Source organism: Chrysemys picta, chromosome 12 (genome assembly GCF_011386835.1).
Source record: "Chrysemys picta bellii isolate R12L10 chromosome 12, ASM1138683v2, whole genome shotgun sequence".
NCBI lineage: Eukaryota > Metazoa > Chordata > Testudines > Emydidae > Chrysemys > Chrysemys picta.
Window position 1 is genome coordinate 24,926,326 of NC_088802.1, and position 19,349 is coordinate 24,945,674.

Genomic DNA, 19,349 nt, shown 5'->3' on the forward strand with positions numbered 1-19,349 from the left:
ACGTCCTGTTTGCCTCCAATTTATATAATAATATTCTCAGCTATGCATTTAACCAATCATTTAACTGAAATTTACCTAACCAATCCTAACATATTGTAACTTGATTATCTACAGGGCCGGCTCCAGGCACCAGCTTCTCAAGCAGGTGCTTGGGGCGGCCGCTCCAGAGAGGGGCGGCACGTCCAGGTATTCGGCGGCAATTCGGCGGACGGTCCCTCACGCCGCCTGGGAGTGAAGGACCTCCCGCCGAATTGCCACCGTAGATCGCGATCACGATCGCGGCTTTTTTGTTTTGTTTTTTTGTTTTGGCTGCTTGGGGCAGCCAAAACCCTGGAGCCAGCCCTGATTATCTAAACAATTATATCCCACCATCTTAATTGGTTTACACCCAACAAAATTAATTATACAGCAGACAAAAAAAAATCAAAGAACCAGACAGAGACCATACAGATAAACAGTAGAGAAATGGGGACCATAAAGACAAAATAATAAAGAAATCACCATGATTACAGGCATGCAAACCATTTAAGAAATGACTATACAGTTTTCATAAAGATTCTTGATTATTCATTAACTTAGCCAGAAAGACCCTTAGTATTTGGGTACTGTTACCAAATTTGCCCATTACTTGGGGTATGCTCATTTATTGGGGTTACTTGTCTGAGGGGGTGGGGTTCGATAATTCTATTAATGTGCTGCTTGTGTCACTTGTGTCCTTAGAGCTCTACTTTTCCCTTCTGTCAGATCCCTCCCAATGGAGCTATCCTGCACACAGGTTCCCCAGGGCTGGATTCTTTCCACCCTCCAAATCAGATGCACGCGCGCGCACACGCACACACAAACAAACACACACAGCACGTCTGAAAGGACCGGATAATCAGCACTCACAAGCTGACCCCTTATATGTCCCTGGACTCAGTAGGCTGGGTTGAACAGCAGTTTTAAGCTGTTACCCTCATCTTCCTTTGGACTCAGCAGGCTGGGCTAAACAGCACTTTTCAAGCTGCAACCCTCATATGCCCCCAGATTCAGCAGTTTCAGCACAGAACCCCCTTTCATGCCACAACTGTTCTGCTAGTAACCCACTGGATGAGCAAACCCCACAGGTTTTTGGGAGCTGCAGGGATCTTTTAGCTTAGCTACATGGAGCATTGCTACAGAGCAAATAGGGACACCAAAAACACCCATGGGGGGTGGGTGAAGAAAAGGGAGAGAAAGAGAAACAACCAGCTTAACCATGAAAGCTATTTATTTCCAGGTGGCAAACATACAAGGGGAGCCAAACAAACAAAACAGTTACAATATTAACTCTAACTTACATTTGATTACAAAAATTAGGACTAGCAAACCATAACTGATCACATACGGTAAGGTCAGGAGGCTAGAGAGAAAGAGAGAGAGAGAGAGAATATCTCACCACTCTGTGAAGCTTGAATCTCAGGGTTCCCAGGTGGTGTTGGTTGTGGGGGGCCGGAGTGCTGGAGACCAGTAGAGAGCCCACAGCACAATCAGTTAGAAAGATGAAGTTCCAATGGAATTGATGCAGAGTTTGGATCCAGGCATCAGAATATTTACTTGGGCAGGGGTAAGGGGTTTTTGTAGGAAAATAACAATGAACACTAGATTTGTTTATGGGTAAACCAATGATTTAAGGGAGTATAACAAAGTTGGTTTGGTCCAGGCTACACAATAAGAACTGATCATTCCTGGCTATGGGCGGTGTTCCTTCAAGGGAGCTCCTAATGCAATTAGGTTGTTTCAGTATTTTGGATGTCAATAGAGGATTTATTACTAGAATTGGTCTGATAATTACTGAGCTGGGTGTGTGCAGGCATGGGTTAATTACCGTCTGGAAGAGAGATTTCCCATTATGCAATGCTTCCCTGCTTTCCTGATCCCAGAGTTCAGTATGGTTCTTGCCTTGGAATCTCTGTTCTCCATTCTGTATGCTAATGGAGATGCCTCCCTGTCCCATCTTTGAAGCAAATGAGGCTAGGGAGTTTCCTTAATCATATCACACTTATCGGGAGGGGCTTAGGTTTGTCTCCCACTGCCTTTTTATTGCTTTTTGTAAGTCTTTCTTCTGATCAGTTTTGGTTCAAGCAGAGGCTGAGGGAGGGGGCCTCCGTGAGTCAGACTGCAGAGCTCCTTGACACGGTGGGATGGGGGCGGGGGGCAGAGTGGCAGGGGGGACCTGCCAGACATGGGTGGAGGGAGACCCTGGACCTCCAAGCCCCCAACAGTGGTGGGGGCCCCAGAGCCAGCTCAACAGCTGCACAGTGCCTCCACATTGTCACGATATTTTATTGCCTGTGACCTGTCCCTGACTTTTACTATAAATATCTATGACAAAATTAATGATCTGGATAATGGGATAACGGGATTGCACCCTCCACAAGTTTGAAGATGACACTAAACTAGGAGGAGAGGTAGATATGCTGGAGGGTAGGGATAGGGTCCAGAGTGACCAAGACAAATTGGAGGACTGGGCCAAAAGAAATCTGATGAAGTCCAACAAGGACAAGTGCAGAGTCCTGCACTTAGGACGAAAGGATCCCATGCACCACTACAGGCTGGGGATCGACTGGCTAAGCAGTAGTTCTGCAGAGAAGGACCTGGGGATTACAATGGACAAAAAGCTGGATATGAGTCAACAGTGTACCCTTGTTGTCAAGAAGGCTAACGGCATATTGGGCTGCTTTAGTAGGAGCATTGCCAGCAGATCGAGGAAAGTGATTATTCCCCTCTATTTGGCACTGGTGAGGCCACATCTGGAGTATTTCATCCAGTTTGGGGCCCCTCACTACAGAAAGGATGTGGACAAATTGGAGAGAGTTAGTTCAGCAGAGGGCAATGAAAATAATTAAGGTGCTGGGGCACATGACTTCTGAGGAGAGGTTGAGGGAACTGAGCTTATTTAGTCTGCAGAAGAGAAGAGTGAGGGAGGATTTGATAGCAGCCTTCAGCTACCTGAAGGGGGGTTCCAAAGAGGATGTAGCTCGGCTGTTCTCAGTGGTGGCAGATGACAGAACATGGAACAATGGTTGAATATTAGGAAACACTATTTCACTAGGAGGGTGGTGAAGCACAGGAATGGGTTACCTAGGGAGGTGGTGGAATCTCCACCCTGAGAGGTTTTTAAGACCCAGCTTGACAAAGCCCTGGCTGGGATGATTTAGTTGGTGTTGGTCCTGCTTTGAGCAGGGGGTTGGACTAGAAGACCTCCTGATGTCTCTTCCAACCCTAAACTTCTATGATTCTGTGAAACCTTAGCCTTACTCAGAAATATTGCTATGGAAACTTAAGAAAGTTGTGTAACCCTTCTGCCCCTCTGAGTTGGCAGCAAAAAGGGCCGGGTTCAGTATCTAGGGGTTCTGTTTCAATAACGCAATGCAAAACCAGCTCGAGCCCCCACCCAGTGACCTGGGACAATTACATACCACCCCCTGAGCGCCTCTAGGAGGCAATACTTCCCCTCTCACAAGCACGGAGTCTGAGTGTAGCAAAAGCCTTTTAATAAAGGAGGGAAACAATGCAGCATATGTTGGGGAAACACCACAAACAGGATTCATAACACAAACCATGAGCAAAAGATGCCCCTCCAAGTAAGTTTGGCAGTATCCTTTTCCCCTCAAGGTCTTAAGTTCAATCACCCCAAAGTCCAACAACCCCAAAGTCTCTGTCCCTGGTCAGTGCCGCCCCAGAATCCAAAAGTTTATCTTCAAAGTTTTACCTCCCCAGCCTGGGCGGAAATGGGGGGGGGGGCACACAGGATGTTAAGGGGCACCTTACATGGTCCGAGGCCGACTGCCCCACCTCTCCGTGGAGTTCTGCTGCAGCCTTTACCACAAATGATTCCACTCTATCAGCCACGCCGCTCCACTCCTCCAGCCATCCCCGCAAACTGCTCAGCTCTGCCAGCCACTCCACTCTACCAGCCGTCCCATGAACTGCTCCAGCTGCCCCTGCAAATGGCTCAGCTCTGCACCGCTCCGCTCACTGTTCCATGGGCCACTCTAACCGTCCCACAAACTGCTCGGCTCTGCCAGCTGCTTAGCAATATATCTTCAGGCTCCCCCACTAGTTAACACAGCACTTAGTGATCTCAGCTCAGCAATTTTAGCAATTTCAGCTTGTAGTAGGGGAGCCCCAGTGCTGGTGCACCACTGGCCCAAAATGAATTCAGTTCAGCAACTTCTAGCTAGACTCTTAATGGAAACAAACTTAGCTCTGCTATTCAACAGTAGAGAGAGAGAGAGAGAGAGAGAGAGAGAAGTGCAATTGGTGTTCCAGGCTCTCAAAAGGAGGCCCATACCATCAGGTACACATACCTATCCCCAACCTCTCTCAATTCACTGGGTTTTGTAACCCATGCCCCTTGTCTAGCGAGTGCTACTTAGTTACTGGTGGGTCCCTCTGTCATACAACAGTTCCATTGGCCTTGATTCACAGAATCAGGGTAACAACACTTTATTCTTCCTGCCCCAATAACAGAGAAACTCGGGATCCCACACCAGCCAAAGTAACCACTTTCAGTTGTTGTTCTCCCAGGCTAGGCGGGTGGGTATGCCTATGCAAACAAGACCAGCCCCTGAAGTTCTTTTCCACCCTCGCCATAATTCATCACCAAATGTCAGGGTAGAGCTTATCCTGACTCTGCTTACAGTTGTAAGAGACAACAGTCTGACCCAGTAACACTATTTAGTTGTTCTTTGAATGCCGAGGTGTTAACAGGGCATTGAACATTAAATGATCTTTAAGAATATGTTCTGACTACTTGCATTAAAGAAATCCATTCCACTTGGGTTAGTAGAGAAACCTCTGATTGACCAATAAGAATCTGGTGTTGCAGGTCCCCATAGTGCAATCTATATTTGCTTCTCCATTGTCAGTGCAGCTTTTATTTTGGTGAGTTTTGCACACAGATGCAGAAATGTGGACTTGTGCATCAAAAAGTTCTGCAGCCACTGATCATCAGTCCAAACCTTCATTGTTGCAGAAGATTTTTGCCCTTGAGAAGGATGTAAGATGACACAATAGAATACACTTACTGAATATTTGTGAATCAACTTCTACACACAAACAATGATGTGTGAAAATGGGACACTAAGGGCTGGATCCACAGGCAAGATAAATGCAGCAAAAGGCAATCCTCATTGGTGGATCAAATGCAAAGGAATTGCTGAAAACAGGACAGGAAATCAGTCATACTGGAAGTCACATGACCCAACAAAATAAACTTGTGCTATAAAAAGAAAAAGAAAGAAAAGTAGAATTAAAAACTCTAAATTCCAAATCAGAGTACAAAAACCATAGCAAGTGCTATAATAGAAACACAGATGGAATTGCTAAAACTAATTACAACTACTTACTTACATTTTTTTTTGATGAGCATTAGCTATTCAAATAAAAAGTAAACAGCACAATGACATGCATTGCACAATGACAATACAGATAAATGACAAAGTGTTCAGAGTAATAAGCATAATAGCAATAACATTTTAAAGGAGCAAAACTATAATAAAAATGGATTACAAGGAAGAGAGCAGGGAATCACAGCAGCAGATAAGAGAAATTTGTGAACTGTTATGAGACTTCAGGTAGACATATAATGATAAGACTCTTTTAAATACTCAAAATGTGTGACGCAGAGTTTGAGGGAATGTAGGTAAAATATTTCACTGCATTGTCTCCTGTAGCAGTAAAGTAACACCAGGGGCAGCAGATCTGTATATTTTTTGGTGACATCCAGAAGAGGTCCAAGGGAGTTTTGCTGTGGGAGGGGGTTTGAGGTGCAGGCTCTGGGAGTGAGTTTGGGTGAGGGGTGCAGGCTCTGACCTGAGGCAGGGGATTAGGGTGCAGGACGGGGTGCAGACATGTGGGCTCTGGGAGGGAGTTTAGAACCTCAGCACATTCATTATATAAGAGAAAGGAGCTGCAATGACTTCATATAGACATAGAAATTGATAGAAGACTCAAAATGTGTGAGGCAGAGTTTGAGGGAGGGGGTGTCTGTACAATATTTCACAGCATTCAGCCTCCTGGCTGTAACAGTAGAGTAGCACCTCAGCACTTACATAAGACAGAGAGAAGCTGCAGTGTCTAAGCATTGACAGTCTAGGAATTGGGATGCCTGCGCCTTTAAGAACACAGCCCCAGGAATCTACCCTCTTCTCTGGCACTGACATGCAGTGTCCTGTGAGGAGAATTAAAAAAGCCTCTTCCCCCCGCACAATCCTAGATTAGTGAGAACATCAGGTGGCTCATCCCACAGGGTACTGTTAGACCCTCTCCCTCTCCCTGGATGGGGGTTTTGTCCCTGCACAGGGTCTGGCAGCATCTCCCCCATGGACTTAGCGCAGGCTTCCATCCCCCACCCTGATTTTTCCCCTCCAGCCCCTCTTCTGCTGCTACCTACAGTAGCTTGATCCCACCAGCCAGTAAATTTCTGCCCCCTGCTCAGACCCTGCCCCCCCTCAGCCTCCTGCTGTGATTTTCCCCCTTTCCCCCTTTTTAACACCTCCAAAGACCAGACAGCAAAGTCTGACTTCAAGTAAGGGCAGAGTGAGGGCAGCTGCACCAGCAGATGAGTGAGGGTAGCTGCATCAGCAGAGTGATGAGCATGTACCAGTTCGGATGAGCATGCTCAGTAGGGAATTCTGAGAGGGAGCTTTTTGTGTCATCACCGGCCATGCCGTGAACCAAAGTCAGGCCATGTATTACAGCAGATGCTTACAACTTCACTGTCCAATACATGACCTAGGCAAAGGTATTACTAGCATTGCTAACACACAGGTATTCCTAAGAAGCAATAGACACTGGGTATGTGTGTGAACTCACTCCAGGAGATTAGCCCAGGCATATCCTGACCTAACACCAGATAAGAGGGTTTGACAGAAGTCAGGAATGGGGATGTTTTGCCTGAGACACCTGGAGCAAGGTACCAGGGGAGGTAACAAGCAGATGTCATGAAACACGTGAGGTGGGATGTAAGTTGTTTGTCTCAGTCTATAAATGTCGGGGTACCTCAATTTAACCCTTTGTGTGGCCCAGGGGACAGTAGAAATTCCCACTGCTGACTGAGCTGCTCCTTGTCACTGGGCACTCATGTGTTAGTGTATCTGTAACCACAGAACCAGGATGCTAGAATTGTGCCTTGAGGGCAATAAACCTGGCTGAGTGCCTTTGTCACCAAAGCGTGCCTGTGGTCTTTCTTTCTGGGTAGTATTATTGAGGTCTGCTGAACCAACTGTCTGCGTGGGGCTGGGACAGCATACGGAGAGAGCAGGCAAGCACGCCGACTGACAGCAGTTTGCAGAGGGCTATGATGGCAAGGAGCACAATTTCAGGGGCGGCAAATTTCCCAGGCAACATCCCCACCTATGCCGCACCAGGAGTTACTATTTTTATTGTTCAAACATTTATTTTGATCAAAAACGGCTTTTTTAAGCATATAAAAAAATGGTTAATAATTGGTCTCCGCTCCACCTGGTGCCCAGTTAAAAACTTCATGATGGTACCAAGGTTATGGCCACCTCCCTCTCTGGTTCTTCCACTTATATGGACAACAGTGACCTGAGCGCTGGCTGGATTCTGCCTTGTATCCTTAGGGGCATAAGAAATGATCTGTAGCAACAAATATGATGACGTCACCCATTGTGTTTTGTTTGTATTAGACTGTCTGAAACAATGAGAAACAATGAACAGGTGATATACGCAGGGATTTACTTTAATCGATAGTGGATTTTGTGCCTTACACAATGTCAGCTCTGTGCAGTTTCAGAGGCTGTATGCACTCCTCACAGAGGGTGAACATTTAGACAACACCCTGGAGAAAAATACCATCATACTGTGTGTATCAGTGCTGAACATGAGAGAGTGGCAGAGCTGTCAACATCCTCACTTTCCTGGAAGGTGTGTTCCATGGACACAGCGGGGGACCATAAAGACTGTCTCAGTAACTCCATGCAAATCATCTCCTTTTCTTTTTCATCATTAGTGATGAGATTTTCAATGGGAGTTTTCAACTTAATTTTAATGGGGGCTGATTGCCGGGCAGCTTTGAAAACCTCAGACTAAGTTATTATCTTGGAGTCTCTGCATGTTTTGGTGAAAGCCACATATTTATTCACTGCTTTGCACAAAGCTTCCTTGACCTCTCTGTTTCTCAGGCTGTAGATGAGGGGGTTTACCAGGGGAGTCAGGACAGTGTAGCAAAGAGAGACCACTTTGTTCAGGTCTCTCAGCGTATCATATTTTGGTAGCAGGTACACAATCATTATGGATCCATAGAAAATTGTCACCACAATGAGGTGGGAGGAGCAGGTGGAAAAGGCCTTTTGTCTCCCAGTGATGGAAGGGATTCTCAGGATGGTGATGATGATACACACGTAGGAAGTCAGGGTTAGTAGGAATGGAGGCAGGGTGAATGCAGAGACTATTATGAAATCCAGCAATATGACCTGGTGGGTGTCACTGCAGGAGAGTTCCATGAGTGGGATGGGGTCACAATAGAAATGGTCAATTTCATTTGGGCCACAGAATATTAACTGTGATAGGAATAAGACAAAGATGGTAGTAACCAAACAGCCATTTAACCATGACCCTGCAGCCAGCTGGAAGCAAAACCTGGTATTCATAAGAGTTGAATAGTGCAGGGGTTTACATATCGCTAAATACCGATCATAAGACATCGCTGCTAGGAGATAGCATTCTGTACACGCCAGAAAACCAGAGAAATACAGTTGTGTGATACACCCACTGACTGAGATGGTTTTGTCCCCAGTCAGGAGACTGGCCAGCATTCGGGGTAGGTTGGTTGAGGTGTAGCAGGTCTCCAGACAGGACAAGTTGCCCAGGAGGAAGTACATGGGGGTGTGAAGGTGCTGGTCAGCCACAATGAGCACCACGATGAGGGTGTTCCCGGCCATGATTGCCATGTAGATCACTTGGAACATCAGGAAGAGAAGAATTTGCAGGTCAGGGAGATCCCCGAATCCCAGAATGATGAATTCTGTGATGGCTGTTTGGTTTCCCCAGTCTCCGTCTGCCATGGTTTGAGTCCAGGAACAATAAAACAAGCTGTGCAATTGAACTGGAAGAACATAGAGTTAAAAGTTAATCAAGTCTCATGTATTAATTCTATAAATATTCAAAAAATTCCCTTCCTGTCCCGATTATAGGCTGAAATTTTCAGCCTAAATGTAGAGTTCAGAGCAAAGTGCCAGAAGTCTCAATTTGAGAACAGAACATTTGTATCCATGTAGACCACCCTCTGCCATGATTAGAGCAATAACTACCATAACAGCCCATACCTCTGGTAGCCAACTACTGATATGACGGATCAGACTATTTCTTTCTCTACCATCATATCCCTACTCGTGACATCTTGGAGCTGAACAATTATGTTTAAATGCTGTACTTCATTTCTGGCAATGACCAGAATCATGCCATGTCTTAGGAGTCAAAATCAAACAACTAAAATCTTGGACTGAGATTTTTCAATGCAGTCTAGAGTTCTTAGGCACTGACCTTCTGTTAGATTTATTTCCATTAATTCTAACAATATATCCTGGTATATTCACATTTCAGTGCCCTATAGGAAAAAGAACAAATTTTTCCACCTCACAAGACATCAGTTTATGCCATAACTTATGAAGAGCAGTAAATTCTCTCTTAGTTCCTCTGGTGGTGATAGTGACGTGGTGAGGGACTGGCAATGCCTTTTCTGTTTCCCGACGTTCACTATATAGCGGTAATAAAATACATCTCTTTGGAGCGTGGATCTTAGGAAGGGGTAAAACCAGGCTGATGTGCAACCCTAACTGGGGAGTCACCCTCCCCATTCCATAATGATTGTGGGATGATAATACAGGAACAAGAAAGGCACTGGGGCGGATGGGGTAAGGGGGAAAAGATGCTGCCCCGACATTGGAGTCTAGAAACGATCTGGCATAGAGTCATAGAATATCAGGGTTGGAAGGGAACTCAGGAAGTCCAACCCCCAGCTCAAAGCAGGACCAACCCCCAACTAAATCATCCCAGCAGGCCTTTGTCAAGCCTGACCTTAAAAACCTCTAAGGAAGGAGATTCCACCACCTCCCTAGGTAGCCCATTCCAGTGCTTCACCATCCTCCTAGTGAAAAAGTTTTTCCTAATAGCCAACCTAAACCTCCCCCACCGGAACTTGAGACCATTGCTCCTTGTTCTATCATCTGCTACCACTGAGAACAGTCTTGATCCATCCTCTTTGGAACCCCCTTTCAGGTAGTTGAAAGCAGCTATCAAATCCCCCATCATTCTTCTCTTTGGCAGACTAAACAATCCCAGTTCACTCAGCCTCTCCTCATAAGTCATGTGCTCCAGCCCCCTAATCATTTTTGTTGCCCTCCGCTGGACTCTTTCCAATTTTTCCATATCCTTCTTGTAGTGTGGGGCCCAAAACTGGATACAATACTCCAGATGAGGACTCACTAATGTCGAATAGAGGGGAATGCTCGCGTCCCTCGATCTGCTGGCAATGCCCCTACTTATACAGCCCAAAATACAGTTAGCCTTCTTGGCAACAAGGGCACACTGTTGACTCATATCCAGCTTCTCATCCACTGTAATCCCTAGGTCCTTTTCTGCAGAACTGCTGCCTAGCCATTCGGTCCCTAGTCTGTAGCAGTGCATGGGATTCTTCCGTCCTAAGTGCAGGACTCTGCACTTGTCCTTGTGAACCTCATCAGATTTCTTTTTGCCCAATCCTCTAATTTGTCTAGGTGCCTCTGTATCCTATCCCTACCTTCCAGCGTATCTACCACTCCTCCACCCGTTGGTTAATATTGATAAAATGGGTACTAGAATTATAAATAAGTGTTTAATGTTTGGACTCCGTTGAATGCTTGTCACTTGCTGCCTGCATTAATTTCCCTTGTAATGTCTGTTCCATATTGTAATTTAACATTTGAGTAGTTGTAGTGAGCTTCTGTGAGTATGAATCACCACACAGGAGAGGGACGTTAATGAGTGTGAAGAGTTGCTCTTCCACAGATATTAAGCCTCTCCTGAAAAAGGAAACCCATCAGTACCAGTTAGGGTGACCAGATAGCAAGTGTGAAAAATCAGGACAGGCGATAGGGGGGTAATAGACAACTGTATGAGACAAAGCCCCAAATATCGGGACTGTCCCTATAAAATCGGGACATCTGGTCACCCTAATATGGGGTGTGCTATGGGTGGATATTCCAACTGGAATCTTCCTACAACTGGATTGAGAAACAGTCAACAAAAGGACTAGAGACTTATTGTTCTGCTCTCCCCCCTGTGAAGATGAGTAATGCGAGTGGATTGCGTTTGCAGCTGAGAGCAGATGGCAGGAGGGGGATAAAAACCCCAAACAAAAGGAACTAGGGATCTCTAGGCTGATTGGATGCTCAGGTCAGGGTGTTTCTAGGCATTAGCAAGAGATCCCCACTGCTTAGCTTGGGTTAGTCCTAAAGGTCAAATATAGCTTGCTGCTGAGAGACGCCTGTATTACCTTTTGAAACCTGAGACTGTGACTCATTCATAGATCTGTTTTCTTCCTTTAACCTTGTAAATAACTCTCATTTCCTTTTCCTATTTAATAAATCTTCCTATACAGTAGTTCACTATAGAATTGCCTCCAAGTGTCATCTTTGGTGTGAGACCTAAAGTGCAATTGACCTGGGGGATGTCAAGAGTAACCTGAATATTGCTGTGATTCTTGGCGTAAGGGGTCGTGTACCACAGATACGCTCACCTGGGGGGCAGGACAGACCGGTCTAACCAAGGGGACTTTCTGGGGAGACTCTGTCAAGGCTGTTTAAGTGCCTGAGGAGTTTGCACTCAGTGCAGTTGGTTGGTGAAATCAAAGTTTAGACCTGACAACCAATGAGGGGTTTGTGCCCTCGTTTGTAACGGTCAGCCCTGAGTTTGGCACTCATACTCTTGCATCCCCATTGGGAGCATCACACTCACTGCCACAAAAAGTCCTTGATATGAAGGACTTAACTAGATTCCAGAAGGGATTGGATGTTCCTGATAGCCATATAAATGTCCAGAGTTATCATAATTAATGGAAACAATAGAGATTGGCTTAACCCCCAAAACATGAGGTTTAATATCCATTCCAAAACTAACTATTATAGACCAACACGACATATGTGAGGGGAGATTATCGCAGAACTGCGATTGCAGTGCTCTTACGTTTGCCTCTGAAACATCTAGTCCTGCTCGCTCTCAGAGAACGATACTGGACAGGATGGCACTTGGGTCTGATCTAATCTGGCAATTCCTATATTACTATGTTCTCCTAAAGTGATAGAGAGAAACCCCAAATTCCAGTTAGTTCAAGAAGCTACTCTTTTGGTATTTCAGCCTTTGACAGGCTGTTCCCTGAAAAAAGTTGACCTGGTTCAGATGACTTGTAACACTTTTTGGTGAAGATCGATACAAAGAAATTATTTGAGAGGAGGTTGTCAGATTGTCTATAGGATTGGGACATTAATTCTAATAGGAGATTAGGACACCCAATTTCTAGGTGGCTTAAAAATCTCAACCATACCACCTCTGCAATGTCTATATCTTGTTTATTCCCTGGGTTCAGCTTACTCATGGATTCTCTTGCATCTTGCCTGACTCAGATATAATGAAACAGTTTTGTTATTTACTTTTAACTAAAACCATTTCTTCTTCAAATTCCCTCTCATCCTCCTAATTTCATTCTTACACTTTACCCACCTAACATGCCATTTTAATGTTCCTTTCTATCAGCTTCTCTTAGTTTTGATTTCCATTATTCTATTCCAGGCTTCACCCTAGTTATCCTGAACCAGACCCTTAGCTGAGGACCTTTCACAAGATATATATGTCAATTTCCCCATTGTTAATGGTGCTATTAACACTGACTGGCACTGCTGTGGGAAGGTGAGGCAATATATTTTATTGGACCAAATTCTGTGGGTGAGAGACAAGCTTTTGAGAGTTAGAGAACTTGTCTCTCTCTCTCCAACCGAAGTTGGTCCAATAAAAGATATCACCTCACCCACCTTGTCTCTCTAATATCCTGGGACTAACACAGCTACAACAACACTGCAAACAATATTCACAAAGCACATTCATGCCCCTGTTTGGAAGGTGGTATAGAAATGCAGTCAGGAAGATGGTACTCACCTGTAACCACAGGACAGCTCAAGCTTTGAATGGTGACCTCTTATTTCTCAGGGTTTGGTGGCCAGGACTCAGTTTCCACCACTGAGGAAATTGGATCTGCTCAGAAAAGACACCTGCATTTACCTGAATGGACGAGCAGCTGCTGCGATCTGTCTTAGAACATGCTCTTCCCCCTCCATTTACAAAGTGCAGAGTCCTCATATTTGTATACTTCTCCATGGAAGGCTGCATCTCCCTTGATTCCACCTCTGAAGAGGTTGAGCCTGGGGAGTCAGCTGTGTGTTTTCTGTGCAGACAGTACAAACAACTGTCCTGATGCAACCAACCTCCCACACCCAGAAGAATTGCCTGTCTGCTACCAGTTGTATGAGGTCATTGCTCTGCATGGCTGAAATGTAATGCAGCGCCCCTGGAGTGCATGGCCATGCAGAGACAGACTATTCAGCAATCCTCGCTCATGTCAATTGTCCGATTGCCTTCAGTGGAATAATTGCATAAGAAACAATGGCTAAGATGAGTCAGGCCTGCCAGATTGGGTGCTGAAGCCTCACAGTTTAACAGACACACAGGAAACTGAATGTAAAGTAAATTTAATCCATAGTTTGCAAGTGAAAGATTTGGATGAAAGAATCTTTCTCTGCTACTCACACCACCAATGGAAATATTTCTCCCAAGGAACTTTGACGTTATCAGTCATTACTAATGTTGGTTTATTTAACAATATTCTCACCCTTCTGCTGAGCGGTAGCAGAATTCAGGGTTTTGCAGATTGATTTGATTTCTCATTGGAAAACCAGTGATGTGGAGTCTGGGTAATTGTTTAGCATAACTTGTTTGTTTCTACACTATATACATCAGTCCTGGAGCAGAGGTGACCACAGACAACATGACAGAATCCTCCTTTTAGGGATCTCGGCCCATACGTCAGGAGCAGGACTAGCATGAAAGGACCTTTCCCCACACAATACTTTCAGCCCAGGACACTAAGTGTGAAAGCCGGGTCATCACCAGTGAGTGGGAGCAGGGCAAGGCAGGGTACTTCTCTGTATGACCTCTCTGACAAGTGTAGCTGTGATTCCCAATAATGCTGTTGTACCATGAACTAACTTCACATATTTTCCATGCAACAGCCCTCTGCGCTGTATCCTAATAGCTATTGCAATAGCTTCTCTATAGTTCCAGTGTCATTCCTGGGATGTGCCCTGTGGGTTGCCTGAACATTCTGTGTGTTTGATTCTCATTTCTGAGCGGTTCCTGCCTCTCCTAAAGCAACAGAAAATAAATCATTTAAAATGGGAAAGGAAATGTCCAGGATTCTCAGTCTACTGGGGTGATGCACAGTGCCCACTTTTGGGGGAAACCCTGGTTTAAAGTAAACTTCTTAGGTTTTCAATCTTTTCTTTGGCCAATTCATAAATTCATAGATTCTAGGACTGGAAGAGTCCTCGAGAGGTCATATAGTCCAGTCCCCTGCCCGCATGGCAGGACCAAATACCGTCTAGACCATCCCTGATAGACATTTATCTAACCTACTCTTAAATATCTCCAGAGATGGAGATTCCACAACCTCCCTAGGCAATTTATTCCAGGGTTTAACCACCCTGACAGTTAGGAACTTTTTCCTAATGTCCAACCTAAAACTCCCTTGCTGCAGTTTAAGCCCATTGCTTCTTGTTCTATCCTTAGAGGCTAAGGTGAACAAGTTTTCTCCCTCCTCCTTATGACACCCTTTTAGATACCTGAAAACTGTGATCATGTCCCCTCTCAGGTCTTCTCTTTTCCAAACTAAACAAACCCAATTCTTTCAGCCTTCCTTCATAAGTCATCTTCTCAAGACCTTTAATCATTCTTGTTGCTCTTCTCTGGACCCTCTCCAATTTCTCCACATCTTTCTTGAAATGTGGTGCCCAGAACTGGACACAATACTCCAGTTGAGGCCTAACCAGCGCAGAGTAGAGCTAAAGAATGACTTCTCGTGTCTTGCTCACAACACACCTGTCAATACATCCCAAAATCATGTTTGCTTTTTTTGCAACAGCATCACACTGTTGACTCATATTTAGCTTGTGGTCCACTATAACCCCTAGATCCCTTTCTGCCGTACTCCTTCCTAGACAGTCTCTTCTCATTCTGTATGTGTGAAACTGATTTTTCCTTCCTAAGTGGAGCACTTTGCATTTGTCTTTGTTAAACTTCATCCTGTTTACCTCAGACCATTTCTCCAATTTGTCCAGATCATTTTGAATTATGACCTGTCCTCCAAAGCAGTTGCAATCCCTCCCAGTTTGGTATCATCCGCAAACTTAATAAGCGTACTTTCAATGCCAATATCTAAGTCATTAATGAAGATATTGAACAGAGCTGGTCCCAAAACAGACCCCTGCGGAACCCCACTTGTTATGCCTTTCCAGCAGCATTGGGAACCATTAATAACAACTCTCTGAGTATGGTTATCCAGCCAGTTATGCACCCACCTTACAGTAGCCCCATCTAAATTGTATTTGCCTAGTTTATCGATAAGAATATCATGTGAGACCGTATCAAATGCCTTACTAAAGTCTAGGTATACCACATCCACAGCTTCTTCCTTATCCACAAGACTCATTATCCTATCAAAGAAAGCTATCATATTGGTTTGACACGATTTGTTCTTTACAAATCCATGCTGGCTGTTCCCTATCACCTTACCACCTTCCAAGTGTTTGCAGATGATTTCCTTAATTACTTGCTCCATTATCTTCCCTGGCACAGAAGTTAAACTAACTGGTCTGTAGTTTCCTGGGTTGTTTTTATTTCCCTTTTTATAGATGGGCACTACATTTGCCCTTTTCTGGTCTTCTGGAATCTCTCCCGTCTCCCATGATTTTCCAAAGATAATAGCTAGAGGCTCAGATACCTCCTCTATTAGCTCCTTGAGTATTCTAGGATGAATTTCATCAGGCCCTGGTGACTTGCAGGCATCTAACTTTTCTAAGTGATTTTTAACTTGTTCTTTTTTTATTTTACCTGCTAAACCTACCCCTTTCCCATTAGCATTCACTATGTTAGGCATTCATTCAGACTTCTCAGTGAAGACCGAAACAAAGAAGTCATTAAGCATCTCTGCCATTTCCAAGTTTCCTGTTACTGTTTCTCCCTCTTCACTGAGCAGTGGGCCTACCCTGTCTTTGGTCTTCCTCTTCCTTATAATTTATTGATAAAAAGTCTTCTTGTTTCTCTTTATTCCTGTAGCTAGTTTGAGTTCATTTTTTGCCTTTGCCTTTCTAATCTTGCCCCTGCATTCCTGTGTTGTTTGCCTATATTCATCCTTTGTAATGTGCCCTAGTTTCCATTTTTTATGACTCCTTTTTATTTTTTTGATCATGCAAGATCTCGTGGTTAAGCCAAGGTGGTCTTTTGCCACATTTTCTATCTTTCCTAACCAGCGGAATAGCTTGCTTTTGGGCCCTTAATAGTGTCCCTTTGAAAAACTGACAACTCTCCCCAGTTGTTTTTCCCCTCAGTCTTGATTTTCATGGGACCTTACCTATCAGCTCTCTGAGCTTACCAAAATCCGCCTTCCTGAAATCCATTGTCTCTATTTTGCTGTACTCCCTTCTACCTTTCCTTAGAATTGCAAACTCTATGATTTCATGATCACTTTCACCCAAGCTGCCTTCTACTTTCAAATTCTCAATGAGTTCCTCCCTATTTGTTAAAATCAAGTCTAGAACGGCTTCCCCCCAGCAGCTTTTTCAACCTTCTGAAATAAAAAGTTGTCTGCAATGCAGTCCAAGAGTTTGTTGGATAGTCTGTGCTCCGCTGTGTTATTTTCCCAACATATATTTGGATAGTTTAAGTCCCCCATCACTACCAAATCTTGGGCTTTGGATGATTTTGTTAGTTGTGTAAGCAGAGTCAGGATGAGCTCTACCCTGACATCTGGTGGTGAATTATGGCGAGTGTGGAAAAGAACTCCAGGGGCTGATCTGGTTTGCATAGGCACACCCACTCGCCTGGCATGAAACAACAGCAACTCAAAGTGGTTACTTTGGCTGGTGTGGGATCCCCAGTTTCTCTATTATTGGGGCAGGAAGAATAAAGTTTTGTTACCCTGATTCTGTGAATCAAGGCCAGTGGAACTGTTGTATGACAGAAGGACTGAGTGAGTCCTTCACCATTACCTAAGTAGCACTTGCTTGACAGGGGGCATGGGTTACAAAACCCAGTGAATTGAGAGAGGATGGGGATAGGTGTTTATATCTGATGGTATGGGCCCTCTTTGATGGTTTGAAACACCAATTGCACTATCTCCTCTCTCCACTGTTGAATGTCAGAGCTAACTTTGATTCCATTAGTTACAGGATGCTGAGCTGAATTCACATTGGGCCAATGGTGCACTAGCACTGGGGCTCCCCTACTATGAGCTGAAATTGCCAAGAGCTGAAATCACAAAAGAGCTAAAGTTATTAAGAACTGAGATCACTGAGACTGTGTTAACTAGTGGGGGAGCCTGAAGCTATATTGCTAAGCGGCTGGCAGAGCAGCTAGCTGAGTGAAGCCTCACGGGGACGGTTGGAGCAGAGCTGAGCGACTCACAGGTCGGTGAGCAGGGTGGAGCGGCTGGAGAAGCAGCGAGCAAAGCAGAGCGGAGCCTTGTGGGAGCGGCCCAAGGAACAGCCGAAGTGGAGCAGAGCTGAGTGGCTCACAGGTCGGTGAGCAGAGCGGAGCAGCGGCCAGAGCAGTTCGTGGACGGCGGGAGCGGCTCACGGGACAGCTGGTGGAGTGGAGTGGAGCGGCTCGTGGAGAAGGCTGCGGTCGAACCCCACGGAGAGGCAGCCAGTTGGCCTCGGATCACGTAAGGTGCCCCTTAACACCCTGCGTGCCTCCCCCCTCCCCCGCTTGAACTCTGGGGCTGCACTGACCAGGGACAGAGACTTTGGGGGGTTGTTGGACTTTTGGGACTTTGGTGATCCTTGGGTTGCTGGACCCAAGAGACTTTGGGGTTGTTGGACTTTTGGGACTTTGGTGATTCTTGGGTTGCTGGTTTCAAGAACCAAAGAGAAAGGAAACAGCCCAATTTGCTGGGGTGGGTTTTTGCTCATGAAGCCTGTTTGTGCTGTTTTTCCAATTTAATGCTGATGTTGTTTACCTCATGTTATTAAACATTTTCTGTTACACTCAGACTCCGTGCTTGCGAGAGGGGAAGTATTGCCTCCTAGAGGCGCCCAGGGGGTGGTATGTAATTGTCCCAGGTCACTGGGTGGGGGCTCGAGCTGGTTTTGCATTGCGTTATTGAAACGGAACCCCTAGATACAGAACCCGGCCCTTGTTGCTGCCAACTTAGATGGGCAGAAGGGTTACAGTTGTTTAAAAAAAGCCTCATCCACTTCTTCCACCTGGTTAGGTGGCCTGTAGTAGACTCCTAGCATGACATCACCCTTGTTTTTTACCCCTTTTAGCCTAACCCAGAGACTCTCAAAACTTCCGTCTCCTATGTCCATCTCCACCTCAGTCCAAGTGTGTACATTTTTAATATATAAGGCAACACCTCCTCCCTTTTTCCCATGTTTATCCTTCCTGAGCAAGCTGTACCCATCCACACCAACATTCCAATCATGTGTATTATCCCACCAAGTTTCAGTGATGCCAACAATGTCATAGTTGTATTTATTTATTAGCACTTCCAGTTCTTCCTGCTTATTACCCATACTTCTCACATTTGTATATAGGCATCTAAGATACTGGTTTGATCTTGCCTCCTAGTTTTGCCCTGACCCTCCTTTCTCTCTGCCATTATAGCCCACGCTCCCTCTTGTTTCCAACCCATCTCCCAGGTCTCCATGTTCCCCACTTACCTGTGGGCTTTGCTCACCTGTCCCCGTCGAACCTAGTTTAAAGCCCTCCTCACTAGGTTAGTCAGTCTGTGTCCAAATAGGGTCTTTCCCCTCCTCGAAAGGTGAACGCCTTCTCTGCCTAGCAGTCCTTCCTCGAATAGCATCCCGTGGTTGAGGAAGCCAAAGCCCTCCTGGCAACACCATCTTCGCAGCCAGGCATTCACCTCCATGATGCATCTGTCTCTGCCTGGGCCCCTACCTTTGACAGGAAGGATCAAAGAGAATACCACCTGCGCTCCAAACTCCTTCACCCGCACTCCCAGAGCCCTGTAGTCACTCTTGATCTGCTCAATGTCA

The 19,349-nt window shown here is 45.3% G+C and overlaps 2 pseudogenes; one reads left to right on the forward strand and one right to left on the reverse strand.

Moving 5' to 3' along the window:
- The window catches only part of LOC135974560 (olfactory receptor 6N1-like), a 157,651-nt pseudogene that overhangs the window by 104,938 nt on the left and 33,364 nt on the right, over positions 1–19,349 (forward strand).
- Positions 8,071–9,053, reverse strand: LOC101933846 (olfactory receptor 6N1-like; annotated as a pseudogene).